The sequence below is a fragment of the Monodon monoceros genome, unplaced genomic scaffold (assembly GCF_005190385.1).
Source record: "Monodon monoceros isolate NGI ecotype Baffin Bay Population unplaced genomic scaffold, NGI_Narwhal_1 Super_Scaffold_12, whole genome shotgun sequence".
In the NCBI taxonomy this organism is placed as follows: domain Eukaryota; kingdom Metazoa; phylum Chordata; class Mammalia; order Artiodactyla; family Monodontidae; genus Monodon; species Monodon monoceros.
In genome coordinates this window covers 12,870,295-12,891,322 of record NW_021703768.1, presented here as the reverse complement: position 1 = coordinate 12,891,322, position 21,028 = coordinate 12,870,295, and the positions used below count along the sequence as shown (strand labels likewise).

The 21,028-nt window shown below is 44.7% G+C and overlaps 1 protein-coding gene across 5 annotated transcripts in view; it reads right to left on the bottom strand.

The window, feature by feature from the left end:
• TRIO (trio Rho guanine nucleotide exchange factor) overlaps positions 1 to 21,028 on the bottom strand; it is a 374,102-nt gene that overhangs the window by 326,988 nt on the left and 26,086 nt on the right. The window contains exon 1 of one of the 5 annotated variants that reach the window (XM_029218707.1): positions 14,715 to 15,204. The exons of 3 other annotated variants lie outside the window; for them this stretch is intronic. The gene's annotated coding sequence lies outside the window, so the exon portion shown is untranslated. Of the gene's footprint in view, positions 1 to 7,641; positions 7,709 to 14,714; positions 15,205 to 21,028 lie in introns of those variants that run through there. One more of the 5 variants, XM_029218709.1, reaches the window with a different exon arrangement.

The window sequence follows — 21,028 nt, the reverse complement described above, 5'->3', positions numbered from 1 at the left end:
ACTGCAACTTATTGTATGTGACACTATAATTAGACACATAAGAAAGACCGAAACCGACATCCCGTAAAACACTATCAAGTTCCCATTCGTCACTTTTGGCTGCTCCGGCCAAGTAACTTTTTCATCGCATGACTTTCTCATTGTTACACATCTTGGTATTAGGAAGCACTCACGCTCTAATTTGCCCAAATATTGCCAAACGCTAATATAAAACAGTAAATAAACTGAATTTATCCACCGAGTTTGGCTCACACTGACATGGCAAAATCTTGAGGCTTTTTGTCCAAAAGTCTCAGACACCAGAAACTCGTTACTGTTATGGATATACGAAGGAGAGGCCACCGTTTCAGAGAAAGCGCAAGCGAACCCAGTGCCTCCGTCCAGGTGGGCTGACCCTGCCCACCCAAAGGCAACTCAAAGTAGCATCAACCAGACTGTTCCGGCAGGGCACCAAGGATACAGCCTTTCACTTCAATTTCAAATGAGTCCAAATTTAGAGTGTGCTCTGGAACAACGTGAAGAACTTACTTGGGGCATGTTTTTATAGTTCTTTAATATCCATCCACTGGATGACTCACAGTTATGTATCATAGAGGCCAGGTACTTTTATTTCTAAAAAAGGAATATGTTGGAGGGGCTAGCCTGGAGCTCTAACGCTTGGTGACTGACTAAGCAAGAAAAACAAGGGAGAAGCCAGTTCATCTCCAGCCTAGGAGAAGTGATTTTAAGGGCCTAAGTCTTGTTTAAAACGTCACATAACTCAAGTTTGCAATTTATTTTCCAGTATAGTCTCACGAATCTAGTCAACATTTAAACACTACTCAGTAGTGCTAACTGGGTCCACCTCTTAAAAGTCTGTTTACACAAGCTATTCAAAACACCCAGGTCCCAAAGTTGCCAAAAAAAATATTTTGAAAACATTTACTAGGGCACAACTAGGAATCAGTCTTTCCAGCAGTTCTTCCCAGGCCGAGGTACTCAAAACGGTAAATTGGTCTTCTCTGATTCAAAGACAAACCTTCCCACTCCCCATTTCCTACCCCATGTCCACCTTCCACAAGGGGTCTGTTCACTGGAGAAGGTTTGAGAAGTTTCACGGAATCATTAAGGGAGTTAACAGTTGTCTATTTCACTTTGCAAATAAGAGAAGTCAACCCATTTGTAAAAGGAGCGAGCCAGACAGATCTGCCTGTTGCCATGAGATTGTCTACAGATGTGTTCTCAGACTATGGGATGATTCCCAACTGTCTACAGTTTGGTTTATTCTGTCAATTCTGCATTCCAAATATATCATGTCAGATATAAACACAACACCAATGCTCCCTCTGCTAAATCAAATCACCTGTAGGAAAAAGCAATTTAAAGACCACTCTGAACAAGCCCTATAAAGCCATCAAACACACATCAGAGACAATTATATCCTCTGTTAAAAGTTCTATCACTGGGGCTTCCCTGGTGGCACAGTGGTTAAGAATCCGCCTGCCAATGCAGGGGACACGGGTTGGATCCCTAGTCCGGGAAGATCCCACATGCCGTGGAGCAACTAAGCCCGAACGCCGCAACTACTGAGCCTGCGCTCTAGAGCCCACGAGCCACAACTACTGAAGCCCGTGCGCCTAGAGCCCATGCTCCACAACAAGAGAAGCCACCGCAATGAGAAGCCCGTGCACCACATCGAAGAGCAGCCCCCGCTCGCCACAACTAGAGAAAGCCGGCGCAGCAACAAAGACCCAAATATAAATAAATAAATTTTAAAGTTCTATCACTGGCCACAAACAGCTGAACATATATCATAACTTTAAGCAAGGCAACATAAAACACTAGTGATATTAAATGCAAGGCTTCAAAACTTACCTGGCAAAAGTGAAGACTAAATAAATAGGCAAATGCTTTTATTCACTGGCAGTAAGAAAATGCTTCATTTAAGTTTCTTTTATGAAAATACACGCCATGAATTAGCCAAATCCATGGAAGCCTACTTCTCATCAATCAAATCAGCTTCAAAATATTTTAAATTTTTTTCCCCTATGTGCCCCAGAAGTTACTCACCTACCGCCTTCCCATCTATTTCATCTGGTTTCCCCCACTCTGTCTTCTCCCAATCATTTCCACGTATCTTTTTGACCCCTTCTCCTGCTTTCCCCGGTATCTGGCATGAGAGCAGCAATGCCCTCAACTCCTCCCTGTACGTCCGCCGGCCGGGAAGTCTTCTCTGCAGCCACACCCCGCAGGTCAGGTGTGCGGCACGGCAGGTACGCACGGGCGGCGGGTACACGTGGTACTCCGCCAGGCCGTGGAGGCCGACCTGGGCCTGGGAGCCGGCTCAGAGCCCAGGAGAGCTGCTCTCACTGCCGCGTTTAATACTTTTACGCTGCTCATGTCTTTCAAATGTTCCTCAGGGCTGGCCCCCATGAGAAGAACGTCCACCCCAGTCAGGGCTGGGAAGGACAAGCGCTGTCAGTGTTTCTGTGTATTCACTTTTCAGTTGATGTCAACAGTCTTCAGAATTCAACTTAGAAGAAAACATTAGGACCAAGCTCTCCTGTAATCCTCCGTAACTCTGTTTTGGCTTCAAGTTTGAGAACACTCACTATTAGCCTTTATGGGGGGAGGGAAGGAAGGAAGGAAGGAAGGAAAGGAGAGGGCAAGCAGAGGATGGGGGAAGGAGCCAGCGAGAGAGGGAGAGGCCCTAATTTTAGAGGAGAAAGTAGAAAGATCCAGTCACTGAAAATGACTAAAATGCCTTTGGCATCCGGCAGGCCACTTACATTTTAGGGAAATCGGCCCCTTGGCTGCCACCCCCCCACATACACACATACAATCTCATTTATGCCTACCCTACCCCACCAAAGTCTATTGGTCATTTGCTTGAGAGTCGATTCCAAGGTGGGTTAAACAAATTGCTCCGTTTTTCTCTAAAGCACATCAGGAAATCTTTTTTTTTTTTTAATTTCCTTGATTCAGGATGCTACAGATTAAGATCACACTGAAGGTTTAATAACAGCTTTTAATTGGTGGGGGGGAGAGGAGACAGTAACACTTTAAATAAACGTCTCTATTGGAAGATGCACAAAGGTTTCAGAAAATTACAGTGTCTATAGTTACTCATCACCTCGTGTACTGATACAGAGAGATACTGGGCTCATAAAAGCACTGATACATTTTCAGACCAAGTTTTACAATCACTGGAATTCACAGTAATGACTCAATGACTACAGCTGTGAAAGGCTAAACTACAGGAATCCTGGGTATAAAAATCCTATGTTCTGAACACTGGGCAAAAATATTTAAGTATATGGGGCAGAAGCAGCTCATACTTTTCAAATCATGACGAAAATCATGGCAAGTTCTCCTACAAATAATTATCACTAATGGTTTTAAGTAAATGGTCTTTCCCCCTTCCAAATATCTCTATTGGTCACTTCGCTACACTCACCAGTAGGACAAAATCTAATACATCATGACCCCTTAGGTGCTTTCTGCCACCACACTCACACACAAAAGCCAAGACCCAAAAGTCAACAAAAGATCTACAATGTTTTAAATTACAAACAAGCTTTATGAAGTAAAACTGTTGAACAGCCAAAGGCCACAGGGTGCACTCACACAAACATGATAATGTACATCACTCGATACCGAGGTCCACTTACAACCAGCGCAGTCTGTGAGCCACTGGGGGCCAGGATGGGCCCCGCACACAGCGGCAGCTGGCCTGGCCGGGGCCTGTGGCACTGAGTGCACTGCTCTGTGGAAGCACGCTCTCCAGGAGGAGTCTGATCTCTGCTTAGGGTTCAGAACAGCAAAGGTGATTTGAGTTTAGTAATGAACAAGAAGGCCACAACGGATGTAGAAAAGCATGGGAGCCACAGGAAAAGCACAGCAATGCTTAAGAGGTGTCCAAACGCAGGATGAGAACTGAACCCACAAAGTGTCTGCTCTCCCTCACTCACCTAACTTAAATTTTTTCCTGAAACATCAAGAACTTTCTATACAGGATGTACTGAAAAGAAACATGATGGCACAAGTGTTTGGGGAGTTTATTTCAGCAGCGTTTAAAAGATGCTGAGAAGCAATCCTTCCTCTAAAGTCTACGTGTTAATCATACGAGGACAGAACAGTTTGCAAGGGAAATAAAACTCCTCCGAACCAGGGAAGTCCTGCCTCGTAACGCACAGCTAATATTAAGCAGATGCAAACACGTTCCAGCACACTGACGCCCTATCATTTTATCAATGTGACAAAATCACAAGTTCAAAGCCTCAACAATATCGTCTGGTGCCTTCAGTGGACCAGAGGGCAGTGAAAGGCACCTTGCAGAAGCCAAGCCCTGTGATGCGATGACTGGACAGAAGCCATGAGCAGGGGACAGCCTCGCAGCCGTAGGACACAGCATTTCCGGCAGCGGCCGGTTGTCTTTCTGCTGAGAGGACGTGAAAACAGTGTGCGGTATTCCCTTCAACACTGTCCCCGAACACTGCTGCTGCCGCTGCTAAGACGAGCGGCAAAGCTCTTCTGCCCAAAACGTTCCAAAATCCCCACGGGATAAAGGCTGCGAGGCCTTCAGTTAGCAAGCGGCCGGGGTTTCCGTAGACGTGGGAGCGGCTATGTGAACAGGCAGCAGGCTCGGGACACCTGCTCGTGTGGTTGAGGGGCTCTGAAGTGAAGGTCACTGCGGAGCCCTCCTTGACCAACCACAGCGCACACGGAGCGCTGGAGTGAGAACCGTGTACTAAACGGCGAGATCCATCTTCCCTCACGAGCCATGTTCTCTTGGGTTATATGTTTGAAAAACAAATGCTTGCCATGGAAATACATTCAAAGTAAAACAGGCACCGTCTGTCGAAGGTTAACAGTTGGCAGTGCCCCACAGAATCCCAGGTCACAGCACCAGAGACCCTGAGCCGTGCAGCCCGGAGCGGGCGCAGCTCTAACCGTGCGTCCTTCCCCAGAAGACGGAGGGGAGACTGCACGTGTTTTGTTCAGCCCCAGTTTGAAACCAATCCCATTAAGGAGGGGAAAAAAAATGAGACTGCTGGTTAAGGCGCAGCGCTGAATTGGTTTTGTTTTCCTCTTTTTAGAGTTTCTTTAGGGTTTTTTTTTGGGGGGGGGGAGTTGGTCAAACAAAGAAATGTTTAACAGGTAATACTCTGTTTAAACCAGTAATGTTTAAGGGATGCATTAATTCTTTTGAAAGAGTGCACTACATTTTTTAGTACACTGATGCCTTTTTATCAGCCTCTTAAAAAACAAGGTCTCCAAGGCACTTTTTTTTTTTACTATTTATATTTACTGGACTCCTACTATTGAAGAAAGGAGAGAGAAAACAACCCTGTTTAAGTCACAATCTGGTTGATGAGAGAGAGAAATCACAAGAACTACTGCAGAGCCACAACCAAAGTATCAATACCACAGAACCACAGGTGTTCGTTCGGGAGACTGAGCCACGGGCTTTCAGCTGAGAGAGATAAGGAAAATTCCAGGAGAGCAGTAACAAACCTGGACATGATAAGGGGTCAGCCACAGGAAAGCAGGAAAGCGCAGGGGTCCTTCTGAAGCCTGCTGGAAGACGCCCCACACCCCCATACAGCAGGGGACATCTGGGCTCCGTCCTGAGACCCACTGCCATCAACCCCAGGGCCGCCTGCAGGCCGCGGGGAGCAGGGGACCGTCCCGGCTCAGGGGAAAGTGCACAGAGGGCTGATGCCTTGCGGCCAGGGGGTACGGGTGGAGCACACACGCCTGTCTTTGCCATCCCTGCTCTAGAAGGAGGTAACGGCAAAGAGGAGGATCTCAGCGGTACTTAGTCCCATTTTCCTTATTAATCCTCTAGAAAATCAGGGAAGGATTAAAAAAATCATCAGAATTTCAAATTCATACCTAGGGAGCACTTGTGTCAGGAGAAGTTAAGTGAATTCTTAAATGCTAGTGAGCTTTCCAGTGGATAATTTCATAGGACGAAAAACAAAATGTAGAAAAATCCTATGACTAACCACAGAAAAACAGAAGTGTAACACTGTCCTTTTTAATAAATGACATTTTCTCACAGACCGAGTTTCTACGTGTAAATTTCTCACTAATTTCTGTATGTCAATCCTTAGCAAAATTAAGGCAGATTATGCCATCATTTAATCATGCTTCTATTATTACAAGCCAGCTTTTTAGCCATATCTACAGGCAAGGAAGTAGAAACTACATTGTATTTGATAAGCCAATCCCTCCTAAAACAAAGCTTGTCTCCTTGCTTTGAAAATTTCACTATTCAGTCCCACACTGACAACAGTTTCTATCAGATCCAAGTGTGCCCCGAGGTTGAAGCATCTCTGTTGGGCAATCCCAGAGCTGCTATTAAGACCAAGGGATCAAGGTGCTGTTTCGGTTAAAGGTGGTACCAGCGGAAGTCAAAGGGGATCATGAGGTAGAACGTGGCCCCATCTCACAGTGAGCCTGACAAGGGTAATGAGATAGTAAACAAGCTATGGGTGCCCACATATTTCACAGATGGGCCCCTCTCCATGGAACTTTGCTAGCAATGACTTAGATAACAAGATAGAGAAGTCCAGGTAATCAAATCCTCAGACCACACAGCTGAGTGAAATCATTAGTGTGTCAGTGGGAAAAAAAAAAATACTATCTAAAGATCTGAACAGGAAGAACTGAAAGTAATAAGATGAAATTCAACAATCTGTGTAAAGTCACATTTACATTCAAAATGTTAATTTCTTAAGTACAAGTGAGGAAGGATCTGGGTGAAAAAAAGGAGATAAAGGAACAAAAAACCCAGGGTGTTCTGGAGAGTTCTATGAGCTGGGTCTCTGACAGGAACAGGGCAGGGCAGGGTGGCGTGTACCCTGCACAGGTCACAAAGATCAGACCTGGGATTCTGGGATCCACATCAGTGCAAAGTGTGGAAGCTACTGGGGGGAAGTGAGGAGAAGTGTGGGTGTTTAAAGAAGAGCCTGAGGCCAGGCGGGACCTGGTCCCTATCTTCAAATATCTCAAAGGCTCAGCAGAAAAGAGCTTTTGCAGTTCTGGACACTTGGGCTCCAACAGCCAAAACTGGAATCAACTGAAGTTTCAGGGGAAGAGACTTCACCTTCGAAAGAGCGTCGAGGTGGAGGGACGAGGACAGAAGGGATAAGGTGATTAAAAATCAAAGGCTGCGCAGACATTTAGGAGTTTCTTCCCTTTGAGCGAAGTCTGCAGTGTCTCTGTGGCCTGCGGCAAGCGCCCTCAGCGCTGAGTTCCGAGCCCAGAGGTGCCCCACTTCACCGGTGTGCTCTCTGCCTAGCGCTGCGACTGACAAAAATGAGTCCAGCAACTTTCTGCTCACCTTTTCCGCAGCCCCACACTATAAGAAACCTCCCGAGGCCTCTGCTGAGGAAAATGAGGCTCACGTGTTCAAGATGCCAAATCTCTAAGCTGTGTAACTGTGGTGAACCCTCGAAAATCGTTAAGGATGTGGCTAGAAAGAGGAAGCCCCGTCATTTCTGGAAAATGAAGCCAAAACTGGCCAACTTTCCTAACAAGGCTATCATCACAAAAAAGGTATGCACGGTTCAAAGTCTGTGGACTGAAGACTTGCGGCAAAACTCAGACACCACTAATAACTCAGGAATAAGGTAAATCCCCAGAGGATCTCACCTTCGGCGTTCTTCCCCTGGGCCTGGAGCTGGTCTGAGACCTGCAGCGCCGCAACCAGGGGCTCGCCCTGGCCGCCCTCCCGGTAGGCACTGCCCCGGGTGACGGCCGTGGAGCCACTGACAAAGGAACCACGCCTCTACCGGGTGCCCGCTTCCCTCCCGACACACAGCAGCCGGCCCCTGCCGGGAGGGGTGCTCAGCCCCAGGCCGGCTGCAGGAGGGCCTTGCCCTCTGCACCAAAGTCACGCTGTGCTTACGCAGGAGACCCCTGCCCCCTGCTAGGCCCGTGGCCCCTGTTTTCCACCCCGAACCGCTGTTCCCCTTCCCCCAACTGGCTCTATACTCAGAACGTCCTTTCTGTGCCCCCTTCACCAGGTTGCCGCCTCCGGGTCCACACACCCTGGTCAGGCCTCTCTACACACGCCCCACGACTGAGAGCTTAACTGGAAAAGACGTTAGAACTTAAGGAAGGCAACGCAGTACCAGACAAAGAGTGAGCCAGGTCCCGAGCCCAACACCTGCGCACGTTCTAGCCTCGTGACCTTCAGCAAATTAAGTGGGTTAGTGTCTCCGAGCTTCCCCTATTACACGGAGAGAAGAACGGGATCCAGGTGAGAGGGGCCCTGGGAGAAGCCCGTAAGATAACCTACAGGAAGGCTCAGCAGAGCCCCCTCACAGATGTAAAACACAGAAGAAGGACCCTGGGCTCTTAGCCTACTCAGAGCGCATGCTCAGTGAAGGGCAGTGACACTGCAAGCCTGAAGTGGAGAAGCCAGAACATGAAACTCTTCGATTTTCGGTCCTTTCCACTGTGCCCAGTTACTTCTCCAGCTATCCACTCAGATCCTAAACTTGGCTAAAATCCTCTAATTTGTCTATTTTAAATGCCCCTGACGTTGGTCTATATAACAAAGCAAGAGGAAGCCAGAGCATTCCACGTGCACTGAAATGGCGCTCACAAAGGGATTTCTGCAATGCAGCTGCCCTGGGGCGGCTGTGGGTACATGTCCCATCTGGGTGTCCCGTGCCCCACCTCACAGGCCACCCGGCCCAGAAACACGCCCATCACAGGCCGGCCCACAGCCATTCGCAGCCTGGCACGGGGGTCAGCACAGATTCTCAGATGGGATGGATCACAGAAGGGCTGGGAGGTTTAAGGGCCAGGACCGGGACCAGTGGGCAGCTAATGACAGCTGACAAGGGCAGTGACCAGCTCCCAGACTCATCTGCGCTAGGAGGAAGCAGCCACCATCTTGCACTGGCCCTAAAGCGTCGAGCGGGGCTCCAACTTCAGGTTCAACAGATGCCCGAACCTTTGGAGAGGCACTAACACAATTACGACCAGGCCAACGTCCGGAAGGCTTTCCCTTTTCAGCGTTCTCTTACACACTTTGAGGCATCTAAGGACAATGTGGCATCTGTAGAAAATATCAACATTCATTCTATACCCTTTAAATAAGACGTCTTTCTCTACTACTTAGAAAGAGGCTGTAATGTCAGCTCCATGTCCTGTGAAAAGGTAGGAGGCTGAGATATAGTGCTAATAGAAGAATCAAACCAAAAAATGCATTGTAATAGTCCAATGTTGCTTATTTTTTTTATAATCCATACAACGGAGCCAAAAAAAATTCTAAAAGTGAACTGTACAAATGCCATTTTCTTGCATGATCTTTATACCTTAGCTCTTTTCTGAAGAATTTCACTGCATAAAATTAAATATTTTATCATATGTAGAAAAATAAGCCAACTCAAATAATAAACTCCAGAAGAAAATTAGAACTATCTACCTGTATTCTCATATTCAGAGATGAGACAGTTCTAACACGCCCTACTTCTGTGATTTTTTTTTTTTTTAAGCTAAAAATGAGATTCTTACCAAAGTCCAATTTAGGTAACATTTTTTTTTAAAGCAAGCAATAAGAATACTGACAGCTTCCATTTAACTCAATACTCTCAGCACAGTTAAAGAAACGGTGGTAAATTCAGTTCGCCTCTTTTGCCCCTTTACCTTCAAAATGATCTTTTTTAATCCAATGAGAATAGGAAGCTCCAGGCAGTATATAATGATCAGTCTGGAAATTCAGGCCACACAGACTGAAAATATCAGCATGTAACCAACTTCTTATCTAGGTTATTTCAGAAGGATGTACCAGAAAACTAGGGAATATAATGCACAGGCTTGACTACGTCTGTATTACAGTTAAATGGTACTTTACCCAACATGCCTTCCAAAATCAGGTGAACTTAAAGGATACATATACCATATGTAGAAAATTCCAGATTGTAAGAAAAAAATATGTTTTAACACACATTAATTCTGATTTGTTTACGTAAATGCTCATCCTTTTGAAGAATCCTGAGGGCAGAAAAAGTAAAAAAAAAAAAAAAAAAAAGGAATTTTTATTTTTAGGTGGTTTTAAAATCACATTTAAATGTGCATTTATTTTTAAAAAATAATAAATAAGTAAATAAATAAGGGTGCATTTAACCTAGCATTATGGAACAATTAAGAACAAATACAGAACAACTCCTCTAACAGGTAGTGAAGAAGTTGCCAGGGGTTCCAGTCAGGGAATCTAAGTGCTGGAGAGGATTTCTTCCTCGTTCTGGGACACCAGACCCATGCCTTGCGGGCGGGGTTGGGGGTGGGGGGTGGGGTTGGGGTTGCTGGCCAGGCGTGGGACAGGCTCTAACCAAAACACTCTTCACTCACCCAGAACAGGACGAAGTTAAAAAGCCTTCTTCTGTGATGGGGAGGGAGGGGGAACACAAAGACCCCCTTCTGAGCTCTTGTGAAGAAGGGAAGGACGCGCCAGGTCCTGAGTGTTGACAAATCCTGATTCACGGCTCCAGTCCCACTTAGCTCACACATAAAAGGGGCGATTCAGCCACTCAAGGAGCTGGGGCGGGGGGTGGACTTAGAATGTACTTTAGGTCTGTTTTTAAACAGACCACTATTGACAGGGGCTCTGACTCAGCATCATCTCTCCTGACTACTCTTCTCGGCCAGCTGTCAATGCCTCTATGTGTCCAATACTGAATCACACATCACTGTATCCAAGTTAGGAATAAGCCACAGAACACTCACCACTGGGAGACATGACTGTCTTAACGTGACTCTTGTCCTCTGTATATGGAAATTATAAAACCGTGGTCAGTAAGCCGAGTGACCATACATCCTGGTTTGACAGGGACAGTCCCAGTTTACACCTACTGCTCCAGAATAACTACCAGTAATAATCTCTTTCACGCTCCAAAGCATCTCTGCTTAGATCATAAATTATATGGTCAGTCTACCAGTGAGGAATGTCACGCTAAGGACGCATCAACATTTGACAGCAACACCCATCATCTCTTAAACACCTAGCAGGGACACAGCTTTTTAAGCACAACACAGCACAAGGTAGGAACCTAGAGCTTCTAAAGTTGAACCTGAGCAGTAAGTGCCTCACTTGACTTGGAACTTAATCATTTTCTCTACCCTTCTAAGTGGCAGCATTCCTGTGCCGACAGCCATCACCTACAGTGACCTCTCTTTTGAACTCTGGCACCAAAAGAAAGCCTTTGCTGTGTGGTCCTAGCACCACACATACAACCTGGCTGCTCCTGCTTGGCAAATACAGAGCAATAAGGGCCAAACAAAATCTCTGCCCTAAAAGAGGTAGCTTTAGAGAAAAATGGTTAGAAGAAGTGAGAAAACGAAGAATTACCTCACGAACTAGGAAAATCATTGGGTAGGGGTATTTGTAAAAAATAAAAACAAAACAAGGTACATACACAATAAACAAAATTAATGTAAAATAGTAGACAACACGGATAAAATCCTTGCAGTGAGTTAGAAACAAAGCCAAGCCATGGTATATAGCCAGGGTTGATTTTTTCTGTTTAATTTGCAACCATGGGCCTGTGGAAATTCCAGAGAAAGTCTTATATTTACATGCAGATGCAAAGCAGCCTCCTTCATGCAGCCAAAATACTCAGCCAAGAACCCCTAGGTGCCTGACTCAGTGACAGGAGAAGAGCTCTCGGCAGAGACAGGAGCAATTCTTCCTCTCCCAGGGGTCCTGGGTCCCAGCCCAGGGAGGGAAGCCACTTAGTCCAGCAGTACTTACCCTCTTTCTTTCTCTCTGTTTCTTTTTCTCCTTCTCCCTCTGTCAGCTATCTTTTCTATTTTTACTCTTTATAATTCCCTATTTGCCAGTAAACCAGAGGCAGCATGCTTTAAAATGTTGGAATCCCTCCAAATCTCTAGGTCCTGGAATAGGAGCTCTGTCAAGGAAGGTACAGTGCTTAGTGCCCCAAGTTTCAGGGCAGCCAGATACCAAGACAACACGAAATTCACCCACGTGCCAGAAATGCATGGCAGTAAAAAGATCTCCACGTTTGAAATTTTCCATAATAAAAAAACTTTGTAATATTCATAGTCCAGTTATTATACGAAAGAAATGGGATCTTTAAACTCCGAAACCTTTAAACTTGTGAAATATAAGCCACTGAAAACGAACTATAAGTGTGGCAATTTACTTATGAAAGTTTTAAATACATGAATATTAATTTGTTGTCAACACTTAAATGGATTCTAGGATAAATCCTCTGTCCCCTGGGACATACTTGTATGGTTACTACTGTCAAATTGTGAGCGTCTTCCTCTCTCAAACCTCAGGGCAGAGTCCATGAGACAAATCTACTGCAGAGAAAGCGGGACACAGAAACAAAGTATCGGAAATGGGCTGTTCATGCTAATCTAAAAATACTCCTGTGAAAACTAAATTTAATGGTCAAGTGTTTCAGAAGACCGCTGCATTCATGAAACATATATCCAGTATCAACTCTGTAAATATGTGCATAAAATGTTCAATAGCCATAAAGATGAGACTTAAAACCCAGTTCTCAAGTGACTATGATTTAAGGAATAACTAAATGTTTTAGCCATCTCCGTTTATTTGACATTAAGTAAAAATGTTATTTTCGAGGGCTTCCCTGGTGGCGCAGTGGTTGAGAGTCCGCCTGCCAATGCAGGGGACACGGGTTCGTGCCCCGGTCCGGGAAGATCCCACATGCCACAGAGCGGCTGGGCCCATGAGCCATGGCCGCTGAGCCTGCGCGTCCGGAGCCTGTGCTCTGCCGCAATGGGAGAGGCCACAACAGTGAGAGGCCCGCGTACCGCAAAAAAAAAAAAAATGTTATTTTCGAAAGGTTCAATGTAAATTTTTTAAATCATCTTTGAAAGCATAAATAGGAATTTATAAGGCCTGTTTTATAAAGAAGTGGCGTAAAACATATTTTTAAATAAGAACTATGCTAGACATTCATTATCCCAAAATGCATTCGCCTCCAAAAAATCATCACATATCAGTATTTCTGATGCAAAGATACACTTTTACTGTAACACGGTACTTTGGGAACTTTTCTTTCAGAAGCTTTGTCTCCCGCAACCCAGCACACAGGAGTCTACATGTCCTATATATTTTCATGACTCTCATAAATTAAGCTGAGCTCATACTAAGTGGACTACACAAGAGAGAGGCTAGCTACGTTATCACGTGGGGGAGTTCCCCAAATATCTGTGTAATTGTCAATGTGATAAAATGAGTTCTATTTAGAAGGCCCAGGCAGACTTAAGTGAACTGAGCCTCATCATATCTAATCTAGAAAAATGTAGGTTTGTAAAGCACATCTTGCTTCCACATCTTGAGGTTGCACACCAAGATCTAGTTTTATGCCGATATATCTCTAAATTTTAATACTGTAATAATCTAGAATCTTCAAAGAATATACAATTTATGCAAAGGAAAAGCAAGAATCGGAATCCGTTACTAACCCTTAAAAGATAAAAAAAAAAGAAAAGTAAAAATTGTGGAAAGGGAGTTCTAAGTAGAGTGGGGAAAACTGGAAGGAAATTGGAAAACTCCTTGTAGAAAACATTTGAAATCTGACAGCCTTAAAAAGAAAACTGTGGTCCAATTCCAGATCGCGATTTTTTCCGAAGTAGTTTAGTTCTAACTAGTGGCAGCCTGGAGAAACTTAATGGACCTCTTCTCGGAATACTGTTTTCCAATACATAAAATAAAATACAGAAAACTACACAGAAAACCAATCATTTTTTTTTAAAGTTATCTAAAGATTTTAAAGCATTATGTGCTTCTTTACTACCCGTGAAATAACAAGATCTAGCAATCAGTCTAGTAACCACTGTCATTTTGAGGCAGTGCTGAGCATTAGTGAAATTTTGAGAGATCTGCAGTAACCACACGTAACGGAATTTGAAAGTATCTGCGACATCCACTGGTCACAAGTCACAGGTGCTGCCAGAACTACTGCATTACATTCACAATTGAAAGAAATAGCGTATTTAGTTGGAGAGCTGTGAAAAATAAAGATGTAATGAATTTCTTTCCCATCCAAGTTCATGGGTCTTCACTCCAGACCAAAATCTCTTATGCCAGACACAGTGTTACTTACCTGGCCTTTTTGAGCTCTACCTTTGGAGGGAATGTCTTAAGAAGGTCACTGAAGAACAGGTTCTTAACCAGGGGAACATAAACTCCAAGCAGAATCTTTCTCAGGCAAAGGTTCAGGTGGCAGCCCTGTGTGTGCCGTGTGTACCCCTGACCGTAGCTGACCAACTTCTCAAGAGTTGCTAGTCACTCCCTTCTTATGCTATGAAAGCTATGAAAGTGGCTGGGGAGACAGACAGACAGACATAAGGAAGACCCGAGGGAGAAACAGGAAACAGAGACAGACTCAGAGCAGCTATTTCAGAGTGCCAACTCCCAGCAGCTCCCCCCGGGGGGGCACGCCTCGTCACCTCCCTCCCCCAGGCCGACGACTAAGGGTCCCATACACTTAGGATTAATTCTCTTTGTTGCCCCAGCAGCCAAAAGAGCCTTAACTAAGTCAGGCCCTGAAAGTACAATATATGCCAAACTGTAATGCGACTCCTCAAGTGCAAACTACTAAAAACCACACTGAGTATTAAGCCAGTATGGACTGATGGTGACTAGAGCTACTTTTCCCATAAACCAGCAGCACTGTAAAGTGGATCTTTCCCCAAAGGACATGAAGAATCTATACCTTGGTGATGCTGAAGTGTCAGCAGACATGCTCCTTCGTTTCACTTTCCTGCAGTAGCCTTTACTTGTAGCCGTTGGTGTTCACGGCTGGCGTTTTGTACCATCATGCTGTATTTTCAGAGGACAAGCAAGGCTCTAGACTTACGCTGACCACGACAGGAGGGCAAGAATCACAGACACTTCTCATTTATATGTGCAAAACAAAACAGAAATAACACAAACCCTCTGCGCTTTGATGCCAGCATTTTTACTACTAATCAACAACAGGCTAATTTCTTTCTTCTTTTCTAATCTTATCACCAGGGAAGACTGTTTCAGACCCAGAAGGAGCCGGGAAGAGCAACGAACTGGTCCTTAAACCTTGTCAGGTTTCAGATAAACTTCTGGTCTATTAAACAATGATTCTGCAGCAACCTCTCCGTATCTGCACTCGGCAGAGTCATGAAACAGACAGGACACACAGAGGAACAGCTATCGGCTAAGCCCTGCCTTTGCCCTCCATTATCCCAAGTAATTTAGATTGCCTAATTCTGACCTCGGGCTCTTCAGCTTATGGTCTACGACCACATGTTACAAAGTTTAGCTAGCCGGCATTACCTTAAATGGTGCAATTTCAGAGTCTTTCAAAATGCTGAAAAATTTGGATTGGCATTCCTGTAGTTTTAGTCAAAAGTATCATTACTTACAGCGACCAATGAGAGACTTAGCAACGGGCTTTTCTTATAATGGGCACTATATTTTTGGCAAGCTATTACAAAATATTTTATTTCTTTTAAAAGGGTATAAATAATCTGCTGTGTGTACAGTTTTTCCTGAACATAAATCAGTTCTTTCTCTGTGGTCGTACAAACTGAAGTACAAACCAGATGTCAGACTTAACTTATTTTCTGGGGTAAATCGGGCTCGGTTGGGCCTTCTGGACATTCTTTGTATCTTTACTGCTCCAGGACTGTGATGATTTCCAATCCTTCCCCCACATGTCTTCATGGTCTTTGATTTTAGGGCAAGGCTAGGTACAATTTAATAATGAGAATGCTGAAAAAGGGTCACATTCCAACTAATTTCTCATTATTATAAATTGCTAATGCTGAAATTATATATCAGGTTAAAACAAGTGTTTAAATTTTAATATTTTTAATGCAAATGGTTGAAAAGTGATAAAAACACATTTCTACATATATAATATTATCTCCCAAGAGCTTCAAATCGACTCCAAGAAAGGTTTTACTTTTACTGACTGCTGAGCACATAGTAGGCACTCAATAAATGTGTGATGCATGAATGAATAAGTGAGCATTAAAGATTGTTTTAAATAATGGTAAAACTGAATGGCGAAGGGTTCAGTGACTAGCTAAGGATTACCAAAAGTATGTATTGATATATCAAATTTTTAAATAAAGCCAAAGCTTTCTAACCCCAGGATATACAAATTACTACATTCTCTCCATGGAATGTGTTTAATTAGAAAAGAAAAAGCTAAATATTATCTATATCATAAAGCTAAAGAACTTTTATATATCTAACATGAAACTTAAAAAAAAATCCAAAACATGTCACAACAGGAACCTCTGGTTTGAGGGAACTAGGGAAAACACACCTCAAGAATATAAATGAGTTCTATAAAGCATTTCCTTAAATCCCTAACACATGGCCTGATTTCCCACCCTCCTACCTCCTCCTCTCCCTCTCCCCAGCTTCATCTGCTTTCCATTTAATCACCTGGAACCCTGCTTTTCTCAACCACTTTCTCTTTCACCTATAAAAACTGGCTACCACTTGCTCTTAATAAGAAGCCCTTTCTAAAGCGCTTTGTCTAATTACCAAATCACTCCACAGCTGGTGACAACACAATGGTATGATCCAAGTATCAATACTATCAACTTACAGATATTTTCAAGCTAATCCTAAAATACCATTAAGTACTTACCACTTTTAGTTTCCCAACAGATTTCAATCTACTAGTGGGTGACCCTTTTTTTAAAAACTCACTATGAATCCAATATGAGAAATCACAACTAAATGTAGAAGACAATTTTATTACCACCGCTGCACACAATAAATTCAAGTCACAGTGCATCTCACTGATATGCACTTTATGATAACAACTCGAGCACTCCACTTGAATAAAACAAAGAACATCACAGACTTGATTATCACCCACAAGAGAAGCCAACTTATAAAGAATTTATGAAACAGGGCAAGCTATTTCCTGGGACTCAGTGGTAAAGTTAGAGCAGTAACCCAAATTTTACACCTTTGAAACAAAATCTCTCTTTTCAAAATCACTATAAATAATACCTGGAATCAAAGGAGAGAGATTCAGACGTACCAATTAGTAACCATCAGAAATGACATCATCCTACAAAAATAAAAGACATGGCAATGTGGGAATATTTCCTTAAAAATACAACTTACACTGTCAAATAAAGATGTGTATGGAAGAATATGACATAAAAATAAAAATGGAGACCTTCCCATCTATAAAAGAAAAATGGAACGAGGCAGTCTTAATACCCATTAAGACTACAACAGAAGTGATGGACAAAAGCAGACCAGGATGTCTTAAATTTCCCTTTAATTCTGTCCTACACAAAGAACAAGAAACTTAATCCATGCATTCACCTCAAATAACCTAATTAAAAAGTAAAAATCAAACTGTAGGAGTCAAAACCCTAACCCTCTAAGTAGTAGCCCCAAGGACAATGGCTGCAGAGGTCACCTAGTGTCCGCGAGCGCTGGCTATCAGATCTGGGTGGGAAACTGGCAAAAGCCTCCCTGCTCTGAGGCTCTCTTGTCCCACCTTGGGGGCAAAGGCCATGGCCTGCCCCAGAAGAGGAATGCCAGGCAGACCTGGGTTTCTTGGTGACATTTCCAACAATGAATTTTCAACACAGGACCAGTAATTAAAATGAAAAATATGGACATATAGGAATTTAAACATTTCTACTGCAAATAGTAGCATGAACTCATAAGCCCTGGCATCCACTATATCAAAGAGGCCAAGTAAGGGCTTCCCTGGTGGCGCAGTGGTTGAGAGTCTGCCTGCCGATGCAGGGGACACGGGTTCGTGCCCCGGTCCAGGAAGATCCCACATGCCACGGAGCGGCTGGGCCCGTGAGCCGTGGCCGCTGAGCCTGCGCGTCCGGAGCCTGTGCTCCGCGATGGGAGAGGCCACGACAGTGAGAGCCCCGCGTACCGCAAAAAAAAAGAAAGAAAAAGAGGCCAAGTAAATCCAACGAACTGAAGGCCAGCTCGAAGGGCAGCACCGTGAATCAGGAGCAGATATGCACACACAGGCACTCTCCAGGGCTAGAAAGCAGGACCCAAAACAACACAAAAGCAAGTTATTCCACTACAGGCAAACAGTATATTAGAAATCAACCTGCTTGAAAATCAAGTACAAGGGAAAAAGGAAGAGATTTATACCAGGCTGTATATGTCACATTCTGTTGCCAAATATTCAGATTCACTGGAGAATCTGCTATTTTTAAAATGTGATGAATAACATATTTGCGGGGACTCTCTACTTAGTTCACCTGTGTGGGACCTCCCTATTCGGGGGAACTTAGGGTAAACTTAAAGTGCATCTCTTGCATGAGGCTATGTTAACAGCACAGAAAATCTGATGGGGAATTGAACACATGGCACATACACTCTTCGTGGATGATAAGGCCCGTGAAATGCGTGATAAAGCACTTCACTGACTTCAGGATAATTTTCTTGGGTGTGATGCTGTGAATGTTTACACCTGTGAACACAGCCAGTTTTCACAGCTATTCAGACTTCTTTTCAACTTTACAAACATAAGACAGAGTCCTAGAAACCTTTCCAAGGATCATGTCAGAAATTATTACCATTCTTCAAGGGAATCTGTTCTCAGATAACTGTGAAGAACCACCTTGCAAATCCCACCGCAGTTTCTTCCCCTCCCTGACTTGTTACAGTCTGGAGGCCTTCCCAGTACCACACTATTATCAGCTGATTCTGATACAGAGATCGAAAGCACCACTATCCATAAAAAGGACTTTGGGGAGAGATTTAAGTCGCTCTCTCCATGAGAAAGACATGAACGTTCAGTCGTTAAGTAAAGCAAGAATACTCGTTCGACGGAAAACACCCCGTCTCTGCTACCCTCCTGGGGTGGAATGCGGCTGCCGGTTCCTCAGGGCCCCTGTTCAGAACCAAGCTGCCTCTCCGGGACCCAGAGCTCCTTACAGGTCTGCAGCTGGCCTTCCTCTTTCACACCCGGCCTGGGCCTCACGCCACATCTGGCCCACAGCAGGCTCTCCCTTAGTAATTAGTGCCTGTGGCACCTGGCAGTCCATCCAAGGCAGGCCCCAGAAATCAGCATCTTTTTGTGGCCAGGATTCTCAGGCCCTGCCAACAGCTGAGCTTTGAACGTTGGTCATCTTTCCTTAAAATACCTCTTTCTTTAAAGGATAGAGTGTTTTTGAAACCCTACTTTGTAGAGACATCTTGACCTATTTATGAAAAACTGGGTTGGCCTCATATTGATGTATATAATTTTAAAAGGCCCTGTGGCCTGTTTTCAGATTCATGTAACTAAAGCCTTAAAAGGGATGGGAGGGGAAGCTCCAGAAATGGTAGCGAAGTACGCAAAAGGGAAGACCGAGAAGGACCTAAAACATTCTTAACCAGCTTACGGAAAGCTCTCCTATGAAAACATTCCCAAGAGCTTAGAAAATCTTACCAGCACTATCATTCCCCAACGCGACCTTTCCAGTCTACTCACTGGGAAATCCACTCATTGAAATGAAAACATTCAGAGGCAACTAGATCTTAAATCTGAAAGGAAACCTTGAGCAAAGATGCTTCTTCACCCTCCTCCGCAGCTGGTCAAACCCAGTAATCAATCGGCCAGCAAACGTGGGTCAGGGTGAGCTTGGCCAGTCTAGGTGGAGACGGTGGCTGCCCAGGAGACAAGTCTAGGCGCGAGAGGCGTGGGCCTTGAGAAGCAGCTAACTCTCAACGGTAACAACAGTAAGCAGATGAGTAGCAGCAACACGCACGCAGCCACACAAGGAAGGGGACGCTGCTTCTACTACCCCGTCCTTCTCCGCTGCCGCCTAGCCCGTGTCCACTCGCACGCGCACGCCCCGGCTTCAAGACCAGCGGGCTCTCTTCCTCTCACAGTCTTCTACGGGGGAGGTCGTTAGACCATAAACATGTCTGGGCCTCTAGCCCACATCTGCCTCCTGCCCTCAGACGTGGGGATGTGCGCGCACTTGCTCATTCCTCCAGCCGACAGGTAGTAAGCGCCGACTGTGTGCTGGGTACTTGGGATACAAACACGAGTGAGGTTCAGCCTCGATGTGAATGACGGCTTAGAAAATAAAACATCAGGAAGAAATTACATGATGCTGGGGTGACTGAGTCAAACGGAATTACGATGAATAATAATACCATAGTTTAGGGGAAGGAATCAAATTACCCCAAAATAAGAACTGTTGGGCTTATTTGCTAAACCAAGTTTAGCAAAAATCATCATAAAATGCAAATTTTACATTACATAAAACTGTGGTTAAAGAGGCGTCAAGTAGAAAGAGGTTCAGAGTCAAGGGCCCTGCCAAGTGAAGAGGCACAGAGGAGACAGGAGGGGACACACAGAAGGTGATGTGGACGTGAGGGGCCTGGGGACAGGGCCGGGGGCTCCGTGGGCAGCGCTTCCCTCCCCATTTAAGACTGTACTTAGTGCCAATGTGTCATCTACACTCTCCACAGGGAGCACCCCCTAAACTCCTGCCCCAGAAATCAAAGTCTCTGACTGCCTCCAGCCGAGTCCAGCAATGGCAGGGAGGGCACTGCCATTCTTAAGCAGTCAGAGGAGAGACAAAAGAGGAATGCACGAAAAAGGAAGAAGTGAGAAAAACAGGGATTAGAAAAGAAAGATAAAAGAGTCTATTTAGTGAAGAAAAGCATTCGTTATTTCAATAGGTCTGGAATCAGGGCATGTGCCCCTGGTGGCCACCATCCATCCCATTCTAGCTGACCTGACCTCCTCTGGAAGCTATAAAACCCAGAATGGATGGTGAACCCAGGGTTCAGAATGATACACGGGTGGGAGTTCACATAGCTCTGAATGAGGGCACTGGTGACAGCTATTTATAGGGTTCAGGGGCCTTTCTGAAAAGCTTACTTCTGAGCAGATGGGGCTCTGCTCGGGGGGAGGGCTAAGGCTGTGAGAATGACCTCTGGGTGAGTCACTCCCCTACAGAGAGGAAAGTCCATCTGAAGGACACACAGAGACACAGAGCCTTGGAAAGAAAGACAGACGGTCACCAGGAAAAATAAAGT